This window comes from Octopus sinensis, linkage group LG15, assembly GCF_006345805.1.
Source record: "Octopus sinensis linkage group LG15, ASM634580v1, whole genome shotgun sequence".
Lineage (NCBI taxonomy): Eukaryota > Metazoa > Mollusca > Cephalopoda > Octopoda > Octopodidae > Octopus > Octopus sinensis.
In genome coordinates this window covers 3,823,435-3,843,434 of record NC_043011.1, presented here as the reverse complement: position 1 = coordinate 3,843,434, position 20,000 = coordinate 3,823,435, and the positions used below count along the sequence as shown (strand labels likewise).

The window sequence follows — 20,000 nt, the reverse complement described above, 5'->3', positions numbered from 1 at the left end:
GCGGTACTGGTCAGGTTGATATCCAACCTGACTAGCACCTCGTGGGTGCTTATTTTTTCATTCTTTACTGTGCTTGAGTCATTAAAATATGACCATTCAAGGGCACTTCATACACTTTTTAGTTGACTATCTTTTAAGTTTATCTCTATAGATTTCCTGCAGAGACAGCACTACAAGTTACAATGTTTTGTAAATGAATACATATACATAAACAGTATGCTTGAAAATAGAGAGGGCAGGTGATGGGTGTATCTGCATATTTCGAGAGTAATTGCCTTTTCATCAGCATCACATCCAAAGCATCAACCATCCACAAACACACTGCTTAAACACCCTCTGAGTTTAGCAATGTAACACAATTGGATAGATCAACTAACATATTAAACACAATCCTGGTAACTGGTATGTACCTGTTAATTGCTATGCAATTAATTAGTCAATTGTATATATTGACATTGGCACTTATTTATAAGTCTGACGCTTATGTTATCACTCTCTATTTGTTGCAATGCTAAGTTATAAGATATAAACATACAGCGTCATTTTTCACTTGATGCCAATATAAAGACAGGTATAAGCAGAGGAAATACAGGTACTACTCAGTTTAGCCAGCTGTGTGGATTAGAACACTGTGAAATAAAGTGTCTTGCTTAAGGACTCAATGTGCCACCAGTTTTTCAACTCATGGCCTTACGATCATGTGTTGGTGCTAACCTATTTCTTTACTACCCACAAGGGGCTAAACACAGAGAGGACAAGCAAGGACAGACAAATGGATTAAGTCGATTACATCGACCCCAGTGCGTAACTGGTACTTAATTTATCGACCCCGAAAGGATGAAAGGCAAAGTCGACCTCGGCAGAATTTGAACTCACAACGTAACGGCAGCCGAAATACCGCAAAGCATTTCGCCCGACGTGCTAACGATTCTGCCAGCTCGCCGCCTTCTGTGTTGGTGCTAACCACTAAGCTACAAACCTTCACAACAAACATGCACAAAACAGACTCCTGTATAGCTTATGTTTAAGAATTTTACTCACAAGATTATTGTAGAAAGGATCAGCCCAAGATATGTTGTGGTACTGAGCCCCAAAATACATACTCTTTTACTCTTTTACTTGTTTCAGTCATTTGACTGTGGCCATGCTGGAGCACCGCCTTTAATCAAGCAAATCAACCTCAGGACTTATTCTTTGTAATCAAGCCCAGGACTTATTCTATTGGTTTCTTTTGCCGAACTGCTAAGTTATGGGGATGGAAACACACCAGCATCGGTTGTCAAGTGATGTTGGGGGAACAAGCACAGACACACAAACATACACACACATACATATATATATATACATATATACGACAGGCTTCTTTCAGTTTCCGTCTACCAAATCCACTCACAAGGCTTTGGTTGGCCCGAGGCTATAGTAGAAGACACTTGCCCGAGGTACCATGCAGTGGGACTGAACCTGGAACCATGTGGTTGGTAAGCAAGCTTCTTACCACACAGCCACTCCTACGCCTATATGGTCAGAAATATAATATATAAGAACTTAAATCATTCATTAGTTCTAGAACAGTCTCAAAACTTTCTAGCAGTAAGTAACCGCACTTACCAAATACCTCAGGTAAAAATATTTCAAATGTGCATTAAACTTATTAATGTGTGTGGGCTGATGTGCATGTGTGTATGTTTGTCTGCATGCACACTCATATGTGTAAATGTGTCTTTATGTGCATTAAATGAACCATGCTATTTATAATGAGAGGCAGAGAAATGGTTTAAATAAGCTATTGATCACTTAACCCACACATGATTGATCACTTAATGTTTGAAGCAGTCTGCCAAAATCTTGATTGTTATTAAGAACATGCCATAGAGACAGTCAACAGAGAAATAATATTTTTTTTTGTAAGTCTGAGTGCCAAGTGAAATAAGCCAAATTTCTTCCAAATGCTACTTTTAGATTCTCTGAGATTCACATTACACTGCTCTCCTGTGGGTCACTGATAATAACTAGTTTAATACCTGATATCAAATCACTATTATATACAGTTACCCTGTCAGAGTTTCTGAAACAGTGTTTATATGCTCTGAATACCTGGCTAAAAGGGCTCACTATGGCTTTCTATATATTTTGATTGAGTTGAAAATAAATAACAAAATGTAATTTGGAGGCCTGAAAATAGTCTATTATATACTCTTTGAATTATATTACAATATTGTATTATTTTTTTCTGTGTATCCTTATAGCTAAAACAGAGGAGGAAGCAGAGCACTGTGACTAATGGTTGCTGTCGTTGGGAGCAACACACCAAGATACAGAAATATCTTCCTACCGGTGATTTCATTTGAATGCGTGCAACAAAGCAGACACCTCTAAATGCACCCAAGGGTGTTAAAGTGAGTGAAAGATCAAGTCTTCCATTCCTGGTCTAATAACTGTGTACTATATTAAATAGGAAGAAATCTATGGTGTTTTTGTAGTTAATTGTGGTCTAAAGCAGTATGAGAATCTGCTATTATTAAATCAGAAAAATTTATGCCAGAATAGTATGACAAAATGCTGGTTTAGATTTTAATCATTCAATATATTGATAGGTGAGGTGACAGAGAGAGAGAGTAGGCGTTTAAGCAGATAGATGAAGAGCTAGAAAGAAAGATGTGTAAATAGATGGATGAATCAACATCCAAGCTAGCAGGTTGGCTGGCTGGCTGGTTGGTTGCTGGCTGGCTGGGTGGATGGTTGGCTGGTTGGATGATTGGTAGGCAGGCAGTTAGGTAGATAGATGGAGAGATAAAAATGGAATTAAGTTAATTATCATCATCATCATCATTGTTCGACCATGGTCGAGACAATGGAATTTACCATGCTACGCCAGACTTCACGGTCCATCATGGCATTAAGGAGGTCCTGTTGCTCGATGCCTGTATCCCTGGAGATTACATCCGGGTAGGAGAGTGTGCGCCCTCTGGTATTGCGAGTAGATGGCTTCCAGAGGAGAAGAGTAGAAATTGCCTCGTTTTCAGCTCTACAACAATGTCCAGCAAACTGGACTCTCCTACCTTTCACAAGAGATGATTAAGTTAAATAACAAATAAGTGTAGACAAAGCCTTGTTGCTGGACAATTTTTGAATTGTGTTGTGAATGCTTTTGGATCAGAAACTTCATCATTAGACGTACTGATGATGTGTTTGTTATCACATCAAATACCAAGTGTCCAGATACGGTTTACTATTTGGAAACACTATATTTGCAGTTAGTGTATGTTGCTTGAAATACACAATGTGTTATATTCGTTTCACAAAGGAGAAATATCAAACATATCCTCATTCTTTTATTCTGTTTCTGGTTTCAGTCAATGGCCATGCTAAAGCATCATCGACAGTTTTTGTTGATTGTCTCAGATCTAAGCATTTTGTTGACCTTTTTGAAAGGAAGGAAAAGCAAAAAATCACCTAAGCATAAAGGGAAGTAACTAGGTTGGAACCAAATAGCACACATTATTTTTGTTTGCATTGATCATGCCTGCACTGCTTCCTCCATACTTATACATAGTGTGTGTGTGTGTGTGTGTGTGTGTGTGTATGTGGATGTGTGTGTGAGTGTATGTGTGTGTGTGTGTATTTATATACACACATGCACACACACACACAAGCATTCAAGCACAACAGGCTCTTACAGTTTCAGTATACCAAAGTGCACTCACAAGTCTTGGGGGAAAAAATCAAGGCTATTGTAACATGTAACAGACACTTCTTTAAAGTATTAGGCAATGAACCTGAACCCAGGATCTAATGATCTTGAAGGCATGGCTAGACCAATCATTATAAAATGTCTCACATTACATCATACATCAACACAATGAGAACAATGATAATGAAGTTGGTAACGATTGAGATATGATGGCAATAAGGAGAACGATTATGAAAATATTAATTATGGTTGCCAGCCTACCCTGGCACCTGTGCCAGTGGCACGTAAAAAGCACCATCCGTACATGGCTGATGCCAGCACCGCCTTGACTGGCTTCCGTGTCGGTGGGACGTAAAATACAACAACCGATCGTGGCCGTTGCCAGCCTCCTCTGGCACCTGTACCGGTGGCATGTAAAAAGCACCATTCGCATGTGGCCAATGCCAGTACTGCCTTGACAGGCTTCCATGTCTGTGGCACGTAAAAGCTACCAACCAATCGTGACCATTACCAGCCTCCCCTGGCACCTGTGCCGGTGGCACGTAAAAAGCACCCACTACACTCACGGAGTGGTTGGTGTTAGGAAGGGCATCCAGCTGTAGAAACATTGCCAGATCAGACTGGAGCCTGGTGCAGCCTCCTGGCTTCCCAGACCCTGATCGAACCATCCAACCCATGCTAGCATGGAAAATGGATGTTAAACGATGATGATGATGAAGATGATGTGACTTTTAAAGCATTCCTAATTATTCAATAAGAGAAATTGAAAAAAAAGCTTCGATTGTACATAGCAACAACTTGAGTCCTATCTGCAATATCAGTATCGTGTAAGTAAAAGTTTTGTTATTTGAAATGTATCCACCCATGACCTAGTAGTTGAATTACCTGGTAGTCAGTGATAAGGCAAAGCTGAAGCAAAGTGTTCAGTTTATCTTCACAGAGTACATGTTTTTAAACTCTTTAGCATTGAAACTGGTCATATCGAGCCCAAATATTCTGTTCAAACTGTCAAGATCCAGCCTCTCACACCTCCCCTACAATGTCATTCTCAAAATAAAGTCACAGCATGAAATTTTTAAATCTACAAGATAATGCAGAAACAAAGTGAATAAATAAATATTACATTTCACAGAGTAATCTGAATGCTAAAGGTTTCAAGTAACAGACTATCCTTAAATCCTTAAATCCTTAAAAATGTTTTAGCCCGAAGGCCGCGGCCATGCTGGGGCACCACCGCTGAATGAGCTACACTAATATGTGAATCCACCTCTGATACGTGGCACTTGATCAACAAGGGAGTTTGATGCCGCTGCCCGCATCTGTGTCTCCTGCCGAGAGGTAGGTTCATCTGGGACACCCAACAAGAAGAGATCCAGTTTAGTTTTAAAGAAACCCACATCCACACCATGTAAGTCTCTCAGGCATTTAGGGAGGATGTTAAAGAGCTGTGGTCCTCTGAAACCCAAGCTGTTGCAGTATTTGGACCTGTATTTTGATGGTGATGTTGGAATCTTTGGCACCATGCAGTGGCGCCCCGTTCTGCGGTTGGGGTAACTTTGAATGCTTACCAATGATTATCATTGGAAATTAAGTGAGTCACCAAAGCATATTGGAGAGTTAGAACATCCTTGATGGTTTCATTTTCATGCAGTCACTTAGAAGCATTTATCAGTTATACTCCTTGTACTTACATACAGATGAGTATACTTGAGCCAATGAGTGCTGGATATAAATATTTGTGGACAATGTAGACCAAATAACAAGATAACAGACCAATATAATAGACCAAATGAACTATTAATTATTAATTCTTTAGTCTCCAATCTAAAACTTTATTTTTCACTAGACAAATTTCCCAAGAGCAATTTGAAGCTGGTACTTTGGTACTGGAAATAACAATGATGGTATTATGAAATGTGTTAAAACAATTACTTCAATTAGAACTCTGCACAAATGAAATGCAGTTATATTACTAAGTAGTTCCAATCAGTGCAATGTTGTTTGGAACTTGGTACATAACTATGATTGTGCAATACTACATGAAATCCAGTGGAAAATATCTCTTTGTAATGTGTTAAGAGAAAGTAAACTTAGCAGGGTTCATCTTTTCTAGGGCACTGAGTAAAGTTATAATGAAAAAAAAATGATAACAGATTTACTGGGAATTGAACCTGTACTGCAGAAGCTGCTCACCAAGAGCTTATAATGCCTTATTAATACTTCACTACATTAGAGTATGAGGGAATTAATATACTTTGGTTATTTGTGCAATATGAAATTGATATAGTACTTTCAGAGATATAGGTGTTTCTTAGAGCACAAGTACACAGGAACGCTGGTATACTAATACATTGGTGCATTTACATCTTGATTGACTTGGAAATCAGCAAGATGAAACATTACTACATTGTAATTTGGGGCCCTGTTTTTATGCATTGTTGCTAATATTGAATAGCGCTGGTCAGTCTTGATTCAATGGGCCTGTAGCATACTTGTAGCTAACCAAAGAAAGTGTTTTGTTAGAATTAACAGTATGTAAAAATTGCGGAACACAATGTTCGAAGATTTTAGTTTTGAAGCGTGTTTAAGGATTTAAGACATATTTATGATTAGTATTTTAAAGCACAATTTAAAAACAGAAAGGAGTTTATAGTTTAAATTAGTTAACTTTTAAAACCGCATGGAAGCACCTTCACTGACTTTCTTGGCTTGGGTTTCTAAGAAATGAAGAGAATATTGCAAGAGATTTTGTTGTTACATTAAGCAAGTTGTACAACTACTTAATATCTTTGTCGCTGGTTGGCATGATCTGGAATTTAATTTCAGAAGACAATTTATTGAAGTTATATTGGTGATCAAGTGGTGTCACTACATCGAAGCTCTCTCTCATTAGGTTGTATTGAATTATTTTTGCTGTTGCTTGTAACATTCTTAAATTGACACGCTATTGAATTTTGCTCATTCACCAGAATACCTATTTCTTATTTCCAGTTGTAATTCATTGGAAGTTTGCTGTGTTGATTCATTTCAAAAGTTTTTACTCCTTCTGATTTTGAGTTGCTTCCCTTGCCATTTTTTTGGGTTTATTTAAACACTGTTTGACAATGTTTACCTCTCCTCTATACAGGTATAGCCTCAGTTAAAGTTAGGACACTCACTATATCAAGTGTGTTAGCATTTACTTCACTATGTAACAATGCCCTTTCTTCAGCACTAATATTCCTATCTGTATAAAATACAAATGCGCAACAGGTAAGTATGGGACTAGCAGCTCACACAACATCAGCTCATGCAGGAAGCATTTTGTTATAATTCAAGGTTGAGTGAATGCATTTGAGCCAAAGAAGTAAACTTCTACATGGTTGTCTGAAATGCTAAAACAGTCAGCCAAATGTTCCTTAAATCACATCCTTCCATTTAAAAAAAAAAACGGCTACATTGAGTAACGTTGTCCAAGATACATTATGGAATGATCATTTCTAGAATGCTTTTGATCATACATAGGTTTACTCAGTTAAGACTGACCTGGGGCTAAACAACAATGCCTGATTTCCATTAAAGTCATTTTATGCTGCTATGAATTATAAAAACCAGATCTTCCTGGGAACATTATTTACCATAAGTTGACATCCTTTCTAGGGAGAGTTTGGTCTTACAGAACAACACTAAACTCATATTTAGCCATTGGTTGGCTTTCCATATTTTTCTTTTTTTTTTTGGTCAATAAGAATCAGCTGTTTATTGTAGAATATTACAGATCTGCAGATGGCTGCATTGTTAGGATGTGTGTGTATGTGTGTTAACCATGGAAAAGTTAATGGTTTCTATCAAACATTATTTTCAATTCAATAAGCACCAGTGCAGAGTAAGTTTTTAAACTATACTCAAATATATTTAGTTATTACCTAAAATCATTTATTTCCCACTCACAGCATATCTATTTCAAGTCCATTCCTTCAGGTATAAAATATATTTACAGTAGCTTACCTGTTGTTTTTCCTGTGAATGGTGCAGCAGAATTATTTAATCTCCAAAGAATTTTATTTTCCTATTCTGATAAATACACAATGCTTTCTATTTACTTAGTGATTCATCATTCACAAGTTTACCAGCATCACTGAGCTCTATGCTTCACTGATGAGGTCAGAATAAGACAGGTTACAATACATCCGGGTTTGCCTCTTGTATTTGCCAGATAATACAAATAACATCAATCATTTACTAGTAATGGTCTTTTATATTCCCTCATATTCATGTTTCATAATTTGTTTATTGCTTCATGCATTAAATCTATTAACACATTTATTCCTTTATTCCTAATAATTTAACTTTAAAAAATTTAGACATACAATAGCAGTTTGATAATGGGAGCAAGGAAGACGAAAATAATAGGAAAACCACGCTCCATATATATATATATATATATATATATATACACACACATACATATTCATACATACAGTCATACATGCTTTCATACATACATACAAGCATTATATATATATATATATATATGTGTGTATGTGTGTGTGTGTGTGTATACATACATACATACATGCATACATACACACATACACACATACAAACATTATGTGTGTGTGTGTGCATGCATGTGTATGTGTGCATGTATATTTGTATATAAGCATATGTATATATTTTATGTGTATGTATGTATGTATGTATGTATGTATGCATGTATGTCTATGTATGTATGTATGTATGTATGTATGTATGTATGTATGTATGTATGTATGTATGTATGTGTGTATGTATGTATGTATGTATGTATTATGTATGTATGTATGTATGTATGTATGTATGTATGTATGTATGTATGTATGTATGTATGTGTGTATGTATGTATGTATGTATGTAAGCATGCATGTCTTTATGCGCAAATGCATGTATTCATATATGTGAGTGTATGAATATGTGTGTATGTGTGTGTTGTTAGTTTTAGAAAGAAAAAAAACACAATATATATTTTAAAAGAAATCAAGAATTGAAGTGGAAAGTGGTGAAACCTAATGTGTTGAAAATGGAAACTAACAATGGGTAAAATATTAGATTAATGAGCCATGAGATTCAACAAGCTACAGAAATAAACAGCAAAGTTTTACATATATTTTCCTTCATTGCATGGGTAGGATGTTGATGTAATAGCACTTAATTTTGTTTTGCTATGTTAGGAACCTTTGCCTTTCTATTACTAATAAAGCAATTAAAGGTTGAACTGCAACTATTTTTGACAATCAGGAGGGAAACAAAATTGAAATAAAGTGTGAGGGTCCTTAACCTTAACCTATTGCAGTAATTTTGCAGGAGATTTAGCATTACATTGCTGGGTCATGAGTGAGAACATGTATGTGATAAGGCGGTGAGCTGGCAGAAGCATTAGCACACCGGGCGAAATGCTTAGCGGTATTTCATCTGCCGCTACGTTCTGAGTTCAAATTCCGCCGAGGTCGACTTTGCCTTTCATCCTTTCGGGGTCGATAAATTAAGTACCAGTTACGCACTGGGGTCTATATAATCGACTTAATCTGTTTGTCAGTCCTTGTTTGTCCTCTCTGTGTTTAGCCCCTTGTGGGTAGTATAGAAATATGTATGTGATAACTAGATCTGCTAAAAATAGCAGCTACATTTTCTTCCAATTAAACCATAGCACCTTTAAAAAAAAGATTCATGAATGATGTGATTTCTCGATACACAAGTCTGAAACATGAAAATAAACAATATAAAGCAATAAGGTTATGTTTTATATTTGATCATAGTTCTTCGCAATAAAAGTTAAGCCTGTGATTAAAAAACACCAACAACAACCACCACAACTTTTGATCATACATAGGTTTACTCAGTTAAGACTGACCTGGGGCTAAACAACAATGCCTGATTTCCATTAAAGTCATTTTATGCTGCTGTGAATTATAAAAACCAGATCTTCCTGGGAACATTATTTACCATAAGTTGACATCCTTTCTAGGGAGAGTTTGGTCTTACAGAACATGAATGAGCCTCATTCATATTTCATAAATTGTAACGAGGTGCAGACATGGCTCTTTGATAAGAAGTTTGTTTGCCAACCACATTGGCTTAGGCTTTAGTCCAACAGTGTGGAATCTCGGACAAGTGTCTTCTACTATAGCTCTGGGTTGACCAAAGAATTGCAAAGAGGACTTGGTAGGCAGAGATTGAAAAAAGCATGTCATGTCTGTCTACCATCCATCTGTCTGTCTTTGTACATGTATGTATATGTGTATGTGCAGGTATGTATGTGTGTCACTGTATCCTTGCATTGACAATATATAATTGTTATGATGGACCATGAAGTCTGGCATAGCATGGTAAATTCCATTGTCTCAACCACGGTAGAACAATGATGATGATGATATAATTGTTGTAAAGAAGTGTCAATGTCATGCAAGCAGTGTTCTTCATGTCAAAACTCCCATGAAACCATACCGAATCACAGGGACATATTACCATACTCAGAAACAATTGTGAGTTGGCAACAGGAAGGGCATCCAACCATATAAAACTCAACCTCAAAAAATACTGTCTCGCCCATGCAAGCATGGAAAAGTTGACATTAAAATTATGGTGAAGTTATTATAGCTTAACTACACTTTTGCTCCTTTCACCACAAAAATGAGCACAAATGAACGAGGTCATTGGAATTATTTGTAGGTATTTGTAAATTCTTTTACTAAATGTTTGTGTGACTTAGCTAATACTCGTCTTTGAAATGACAACAATTGAGAAATTGAGACAATTGAGATATGTTGGTAAACTGGCTTTACATAAAAGGTTTCTTATTTTTCCTTCAGTAATGGTATTTGTATCTAAAGAAAGCAAACAAACAGTAAATTTACAATATTCTACGTGCATCAATAACAGAATAATTACTGGCTAATCTGTTGATACAGTCTTTGTATAGGAGGGCGGGTTTTGTGTTTGATTTTTTTTTTAAACAAAGCTAAAATGGCTGCTGTCTTAGAACAACAACTATGAATTAAGACATAGAATTTCATATCATTTATAAATACAATTTGTTTATTTCTAGACTCATTTGATTCAATAGAGCTTCAAATCCAACTTGAGCTTTCTCTTAATGATTCTAGTATAAATGAATGCTAAATATGACTTGGAGATGCTTTGCTACTATAAACGGATTATACAGCTTAATTGAATCAAGTAAAACAGACATGCATTTTATACTTCTATTGAAGGAAATCTTAATACATACACAAACACACACAGACATGTATGTATATGTGTGGCCAACTGGTTAGGCTGTGGCATTCATGATTGCTAGATCATGGGTTAGATTTTGGAACTGGGTGGTGCATTGTACTTCTGAGCAAACCTGTTCATTTCATGTTGTTCTGTGATCATTTCAGCATCTGACATGTGGTGCACCTGTGCACCTGTGTATGAGTGTCTTGGCATTACATGAGAGCTGTAAATGAGTGTTGTGATTAGAGGAGTAACTTCCTTCATGCCAATCCCTTGTGAAAACTAAATTCCATGGAAACAGGTGTGTGTATGCAGCAAAAAGAGTATCCAGCCTAAAAGAATTCAGTCCAACCCAAGGATGGATAAGTGAACATGGTTTATATATGTATATATATAATATATATATATATATATATATATATACACACACACATACACATATACATACATATATATACATATGTGTATACACACATATGTATATATGTATGTGTGTATATATGTATGTATGCATGTATGTATATATGTGTGTGTATATATATGTATATATACTCTTTTTACTCTTTACTCTTTTACTTGTTTCAGTCATTTGACTGCGGCCATGCTGGAGCACTGCCTTTAGTCGAGCAAATCGACCCCGGGACTTATTCTTTGTAAGCCCAGTACTTATTCTATCGGTCTCTTTTGCCGAACCGCTAAGGGACGGGGACGTAAACACACCAGCATCGGTTGTCAAGCAATGCTAGGGGGACAAACACAGACACACAAACACACACGCACATATATATATATATACATATATACGACGGGCTTCTTTCAGTTTCCATCTACCAAATCCACTCACAAGGCTTTGGTCGGCCCAAGGCTATAGTAGAAGACACTTGCCCAAGATGCCACGCAGTGGGACTGAACCCGGAACCATGTGGTTGGTTAGCAAGCTACTTACCACACAGCCACGCCTGCGCCTATATATATATATTTTATTTTATGTAGTTTCAGCTCATGTGCTGTGGCCATATATAATCTCTCACTTAGGCATTGTAATAATAATAACCTGGTATAAAACTCAATATATGTGTGCTTCTGAATGAAACATTGAGTACAGAGTAGTAATAAGAAAAAAGAGATGACAAAGGAAGAGACAGTTATCTTATGAACTTCCTAAGCTTACAGTTGTTTCTGCTGCAACTTATAACTTCATTATAACTTCATTAGAGCCTCAAACATGAAGGTCCTATGAGATCACCACATCTTATTGCAGAAACAGCTGTAAGCTAATGAAGTTCATATGATAATCCTTTATTCCTTTGTCATCTCTTTTTTCATGTATATACACACACACACACAAACACACACACACTGGCACATACACACACATCCTAAGTCAATATCAAAATGATCTTTCTTTAGTCAATAACTATACTAAAACCAATATTTATATTAAGTCTATATGTAAATTTGCAAGAGCAGCAAACATGAAAGCTTAGTAAAATGGACAAGGATATATTAAAACAACACCAAATATGCAAGAGAATTTTCCTCCTTATATATATATATTGTGCCCATAAATTGTTATTCCATATGTGTATATATAGTCGATATCCAATCATATTCCATAAAATAACATATTTTACACTACTGCCACACACACATAGATACACACACAAACACATACACACACACACACTGGCATACACATACACACTGGCACATACACACACTTGCACACACACACACACACTGGCACACACACACACACACACACACACACACACACACACACACAGATATGTAGTGCATGTATTTGTCAGTGTGTGTCCACCTATCCTATGCTTTTTGTGTTTATGAAAGTGTGAGTTTTATGTGTTAGTATTTTGTATGCACGTATGTGTAAAAGTATGATGTATGTATGTATATATGCTTGTGTATACAGGTAGATTTTATTATCAATAAGATATATTCACTTTGTAATAAATACACACAGACTCAACCACACACATGCAACCGCACATACATCACTCCACATGATATATTCAGCTTTTAGGGAATTTGGGACTACATTGTATCATTTAACTAGTAGGAAACTCATCCAATACTAAAAGCATATATTCATAAATACACATACTGATACATATAATTATATTCATTCTTATATATGAGAACTAAGAAGAACAAAATGGAGTAAATATGCTTGTTTCAGCTTTTTACTCTCTCTTGTATTCTTTACTACATTTTAAAGTATTTCTTTAATATCATAACAGTTCTTTGTAAGATGTTATATCAATAGATGTTATATATGCAAAACCTATCAGTTAAAATGTTTGGTATTTTTCACGAAATTTTTTACTGGTAAAAGAAACCATGAGTTTTTCCCCTTCCAGGCTTCATTTACAATTTAGAAAAAGGTCTTAAGAGAGAGTTTTATTAACAAGGAATGTTGTACAATCAAATGAAACTAAAATCCTGGCCTACAGTCGTATAACAATGCTAATAAAACAATCTACAGTAACAATGGTAAAGACAAAAATAATGATAAATTTCCATTCAGTTTCATTCAATGTCTGCAAATGGTGAATGGCTTTTGAAAATTATGTACGACAGGAAGTGTCAAGTTATATTTTATTTGTATTATGTTTTGTCTTCCTATCGTGTTGATTTCATAGAAGCAAATGATCCATCCTTTATTGCATTCTGTTCAAACTTATCTTGGCTTTTAAAAGAATTTCAATTTTGATTTAAATGCAAGTTATTCAATCATTACTACACAATAGGAGAAGAAAAATCAAGGTAATTTCACAATTTCTTGATTAATTATTAACATGAAGATTATTTCTTTTACCTATTGTTAAACATTTTACAATAACCTATAGGAAAATGATTTTAATGAAACAAAAGACAATTTTTATTATCTTTACGTGGATATATATATATATATATATGTGTGTGTGTGTGTATATATATATATATATATATATATATACACACACATACATACATACATACATACATACATACATGCATATATATACACACATACATACATACATACATACGTACATACATACATACATACATACATTCATATATATATATACTTATGTATACATATACACACATACACACACACACAATTTGTTTTCCTGTTTAAACAGAGAAAATTTTCTATTGTTAGAGAAGAAAAATAATTAGCACTTTCTCTTAAAAATATTCTATTGGAATTCAGCTACCATTAGAGATTCTACAAAAAACATTCACTTATTTCTTTTCTTTCTGAAGGTGGAAGTGGCTGGGAAGGCATGTGTCAGATACTGAGTGGCGCCACTTTACCATTGAATTTATTTCTAGTCATATAAAAAAGTTCTTGAAATACATAAAAGTTGTGAAATGGAATTAGAAACATATAACTGGTGGCAGACTCTTTTACTAGGTGTAAATAATGATGGAGGGATACAAAGTCTGACGGATTAAGTTAATGGTAAGGCTATTGTTTGTTCTTGGTGAACCTGCTGTGTCTATTTATGAAGTTTCAATCTAAAAGGCAAATATTCAGTCTTCAAAAGTAATTTGGGAAACTTTCATTAAGAAATCTATGTGTGTGTGTGTGTGTGTGTGTGTGTGTGTAAAACTTTACACTGAAATGATGACATGCACATACACACATTGGTGTGTGTATGTGTCTAAGTATGTAGGTATATATGTGTATGTAATAGGGTGTATGTATCAGGAACTTATAACCCCACAATAATATACTGAATGACATTGATGAAATACTAATTGTATGTATAGCAATATGTATTTATCCTTAAAGTCTAGCTAGACATCATTCAGCTTCAGTGTGTAGTCAGAATATTCCTTCTGTCAGATTGGTTTCTATTTTCCAGATAAGTTATTTGATGGTTTTGATGAGGTAAGAGGTGTACAAGGAAATCCGTGTAAAATACCGAAGAACCTACAGATAAAGGAGTTCGAAATGTGTATTAAATTTACTCTAAAATAATATTGTGATTAATAAGCAATAATAAATCTCTGAATGAGATGTAAACAGTAACCGCTCGACAACGTAAAGTATACTAGCCATCTCAATATGGCTAACCACAAAGGGTGGGTGTTACTGTAGCTTTTAGTCCCAGGAAATCATCGTCTCCAGCTGGCTTTAGGCACACTATCTGTGCCCTTATGGTATTTGCAAAGGGAGGTCATCCCTCTCTCGTAAACCTAAGTGATACTCACGGACTGCAGTTTCAAGGTATTTGCCTCTTGTCAACATACGGTAATCACCGGTTTTCGATGAAGAGAGACCTGTTTGCAAATATCTATTTAATGTTTTTGTCTATTTAATATTGCAATTGTAACACCGAAAGTAAACACAGAAATCCTACAACCAAATTAAATTAATATGATGATGGTAATGACTCTCATCCACAAATGTTTCTGCTAGTGACGCTTCCAATATTATCAATCAGTGTACTACATTCATCCAGCTCTTTAACTTTTCTTTCTTGTAGTGATGTATTCATGTGTTGAAGAAGAGCAACCTTCCAACCACCAATCTATCATACTTGCTTCTAACATCTGAATAGTAACAGCAACAATGTTGTATGACCGTTTCTTTCATCATTTTGAGATGTTCTTCACATTGGCTACTAGTTCAAGTTCTATAAAACTAAATCTCTAAGCTCTTGTGAAAAGGCAAGAATAGATTTGGGAAAAATTGGTCTACTATTGTTCAGATCTTAAAAAACAGGAAAAATATCGAGGGAAAAATCTATTGGCAGTCTTACTGTTTGTAAACTTCTCAAAAACTTTCACCTTAAAATTGTAGATTTCTCAAAACTTAACAACTCAAATTGAAGCAAAATGGAGCAAATTCATTTTGCTGCCGTATGACACAAGAAGTAATCACAATAGTAATGATAATCTAGAATACAACAGCTAAAATTTACTCAATCGATGGAAACACTTATTTCTTCAACATTAATGCATATGCTCCATTCTCTAGAAGCATTTCTCTATATCATCACCTTGGTCACATCCTTCACATACCTACTGACAAAAGTGGAAAATCAGTTTCATTCTGACAAAATCCACTTCACCCCAATACCCAGTAACCACAATAACTAATGTAGATTATACTCACAATATGTCTCTGCTTGCAGATACTATCTCAGAAGCTATCGGTCTTCTTCATAGCTTTGAGAAATTGGTTAGCAGTATTGGTGGCAGAAACGTTAGCACGCCGGGTGAAATGCATAGCCGTATTTCGTCTGCCGTTACGTTGTGAGTTCAAATTCCGCCGAGGTCGACTTTGCCTTTCATCCTTTCGGGGTCGATTAAATAAGTACCAGTTACACACTGGGGTCGATGTAATCGACTTAATCCGTGCGTCTGTCCTTGTTTGTCCCCTCTGCGTGTAGCCCCTTGTGGGTAGTAAAGAAATAGGTATTGGTGTTTTGTCAGCACCTCAAAGGCTGAAGCCATGAACTTCTATTAAAAATGCTCAATAAGCACGATTGAATAAAAGCTCTCTAAAATATGCCAATTCCTTCATATACTTGCAGAGCAACACTGCATCTACAGAAAAGGATATAAAAATTTGTCTCACAAGCTTGGACAGTTTGGAATCATTACTATTGTATGGTTCAACTTTTTTGACACTTACCAGATGTCAGGAGAAAGAATTGGTGGTTCTTAGACCAGCATGCGACTAACCGCCCAGAATATCTCCTGGAAAAAGCATCTAACCAAGCAAAAACGGTACAATAACCTTCTTGCAATCACTTATGTTATTAAGGAGAGAGCTAACAAAGAACTCATTAGTGGCCCACTCTTATGGATACCTCAACATGTATGCTTGGATTGGCAATGTAGCAAAAAACTTTATTGATCAGCTTTATATAGACATACCTTACTCAGCTAGCAAACGAAATGTGATGCAGAATTGATATGAATAGTGTAATAATCAAATCAAGACGATCTGAGCAGACCCAATTAGATGACTTAGTAGACCAGTGGTCTGTTGCCTGATATCATTGCCCTGAACATCAGCAAAGCTTTTGATCCTGTTTGGTATGAGAATCTCCAAACAAAATTGCCCACTTAAGAGGTCCACTCAGCTTTAGAATTTTAGCTTGGCAATGCACTGTCAGGATTCACTCAATCATTTATTCTCATTCTATAAATGCTAGTGTTTCCAAGGTTCAGCTATGTTTACTAGACTCTTTTCTTTGTAAATACAGAAATTCTCATTTATCACTTCTAGCAACATACATTCCAACATAAATGATATGATCCATCCTTCTTTCTAAACCAAGCATTACACAATGTCAACCCCAATTCACCTGATGCACCCTTCTTTCTACTTCATTTATAAACTGTGTTTTACACAGCAGACATTGCTCTAAGCACTTCAATGAATTCTTCCTCTCAAAAGTGCAGCCCTCTAGAGTATCAAAACCATAATGTCTTGGTTGTTGCTGGTATTTTATTCAGACATTATTAATCAAACTATCCAGGTTCGTTATGTTAGATGTTTAAGACATTTGTCTAAGTTCCAGATTCAATTCTACAGCATAGTATAGTATTCTGGGCAAATATTGTTCGATAGACATTAAGGTGAATATTTGATCTAAGAATCATGATACTTGTCATTGTAAAAAGCAACACACATAAGAAGTAATTAAAAACCCTATTGAATTAATACACCCTATTACATATAGATATGAGTGAAAATGAGTCGACAGGTATTGTATAGAAAGTTTTGAATGGATCATACATGTAATTCAAAGGTGCAGCCTTGTCACAGGCAGTGCCACATTAAATCTGCCAAAAGCGTTTTTTAAGAGTTTGTGGAATCCTCAGCCACTTACATGTGAATTCAATGAGTAGGTAATTAAGGTGACAAAGCAACTGGATCCTCATTGTTGAAACCGAGAGAGAACCTTGCATATCGCTTCAGCCTAAAGTTATTTTAGAGTAAGATTCATATTGAATTAATTCTATTATGTGTGTTACATACTGTTTTAGTTAAGATCATTTAGGACATTGGTGAAATATTGAACAGGATTTTAAAAAAAAATTGCATTGTTGAAATATCATACCCTGATGAAATGTCACACTATATGAGTGTCATTACACAATATGAGAGTCAAAGTATTGCACATTAGAGCTAAAATATTGTGCAAAAATATATATATTGTATATATTGTATACATAATGTATATATTGTATATATACATAATATAATGTATATATTATATATATTGTATAATGCATATATAATGTATATATTGTATATATACATAATATAATGTATATATTGTATATATATTGCATATATTGTATATATATTGTATATATACTGTATATATATTGTATATATATTGTATATTATATATATATATATATATATATATATATATATATATATATATATATATATATATATACATATATATATATATATAAACCAGCTTAGAGAAGAAGACGAAACGAAACGAATCGAATCGAATTGACGCGAAGGCACTCAGTCATACAATAGTGTAATAAATAAAATATATGCATACATACAAACATATATGTACGTACCTACATCTACATGTATATATACATGCATATATAAATATATATACGTGAGTACAGGACACCACAAATAGACGTAGAACTCAACGAGAAACGAAAACGTAAAAACAAGCATGGAACGGACCTTTTTTTTAACAACGTAAAAACAGAGTACAAGACAAACACACAAGGAAAAATCCCCTTCATCAGCTGTCCCTAGTTCAACTCCAGCGTGTTTCGAAGGTTAGGACAGAACACAACTTGTCAAACTAGTCCTTCCTGCGAAAGAATTAAATAAAATTCCTTTGCAGAGGGGTAAAAACAAGGAAAAAAATAGTGACAAAAACAGGACGTAAAAACAATACAATTAAAAAGAATTACAAAATAAAAATACAATTACAAAAAAATACAATACAAGAAGGAATAAAAACAGGACAGGAAAACAAACAATGAGGGCCTATAAGCCTAGACGAGGAAAAAAATTCACGAGCGCAGGAAGAAACATGTTTACTTGAAGGAGGCCGCCAGCGAAAGGAAGTTCGTCGACCCGGCTGTGAGAGAGATGAGGAGGAGTGACATATATATATATATATATATATATATATATATATGTATATATAATGTTTATATAATGTATATATTGTATATATTGTATAAAAAATATATATATAATATAATACAATATAATATGATATAATATAATATAATATAATATAATATAATATATATGATATAATATAATATCATACAATATTGCCTTCTAAATATTGTAGAATATTTACAGAAATATAATAAATAAGGAGATTGGCAGCAAAATGAGAACTTTGAATATCAAAGGAGCTCTACTCAATATTGATATCAAATCTACAAAAATATCATTATCGGTTTAAAACCAGGTCACATTTTTCAAATCTTAAGTGTTAGAAAAGTGATAATCATTGCAAAAACTGATATACCAGTATCTACAAAGTTGTTTCAAAACAGACATCACACTCTTGTATTCACTGGTGACCTTTTTTATATACATTTTTCCAAGAAGTCCCAAATATAGGCTACCTTTATGAATCTTAAATTTTTCACTAACTTAAAATAGTTTTACTCAAGTAGACCAACAATAACTGTTGTCACCAAGTAAATATATATAATTTAATGGTACAAGGTTTCCAGAGTGTTTCCTTTCACTAATGCTGCACAAGGACTGTTAACACTCAATTACTTGATAGACATTAAGGTGAATATTTGATCTAACACTCATGATACTTGTCATTGTAAAAAGCAACGCACGTAAGAAGTAATTAAAAACCCTATTAGATCAAGTGTTTTCACAAGTACTTTTTCTTGTCAATAGTATAACAATCAGTTCCACTGAATTAATATTTCAGAAGAGCCATCCACTACCACCACCACCACCACCACTGTCAACACTGTCACCACCACCACCATCACCACTGTCACCACGACCACGCCACGACCACCACCACCACGCCGACCACCACCACCGTCACCACCACCACCA

General features: G+C 34.9%; 1 protein-coding gene across 2 annotated transcripts in view; it reads right to left on the bottom strand.

Annotated features, from left to right (window-relative positions):
- Positions 1 to 20,000, bottom strand: part of LOC115219722 (N-acetylated-alpha-linked acidic dipeptidase 2) — a 785,126-nt gene that overhangs the window by 683,482 nt on the left and 81,644 nt on the right. The window lies entirely within an intron of this gene.